Raw genomic sequence first — 677 nt, 5'->3', positions numbered from 1 at the left:
ACTGCTAACAGCTGTAAAAGAGGAAATCGACAGCAACACAATAACAGTGGGGGACTTTAACACCTCACTTAGACCAATAGACAGATAATCCAAAATGAAAATAAATAAGGAAACAGAAGCTTTAAATGACAGAGTAGACCAGATAGATTTAATTGATATTTATAGGACATTGCATCCAAAAACAGCAGATTACACTTTCTTCTCAAGTGTGCATGGAACATTCTCCAGGATAGATCACATCTTGGGTCACAAAGCAAGCCTCAGTAAATTTAAGAAAATTGAAATCATATCAAGCATCTTTTCTGACCACAACGCTATAAGATTAGAAATGAATTACAGGGGGAAAAACGTAAAAAACACAAACACGTGGAGGCTAAATACTGCGTTACTAAATAACTAAGAGATCACTAAAGAAATCAAAGAGGAAATCAAAAAATACCTAGAGACAAATGACAATGAAAACACGACAATCCAAAACCTATGGGATGCAGGAAAAGCAGTTCTAAGAGGGAAGTTTATAGCTATACAAGCCTACCTCAAGAAACAAGAAAAATCACAAATAAATAATCTAACCTTATACTTAAAGGAACTAGAGAAAGAAGAACAAACAAAACCCAAAGTTAGCAGAAGGAAAGAAATCATAAAGATCATAGCAGAAATAAATGAAATAGAAACAA

The sequence above is a fragment of the Physeter macrocephalus genome, chromosome 19 (assembly GCF_002837175.3).
Source record: "Physeter macrocephalus isolate SW-GA chromosome 19, ASM283717v5, whole genome shotgun sequence".
NCBI classification, from domain to species: domain Eukaryota; kingdom Metazoa; phylum Chordata; class Mammalia; order Artiodactyla; family Physeteridae; genus Physeter; species Physeter macrocephalus.
This window is presented reverse-complemented; position numbering follows the sequence as displayed.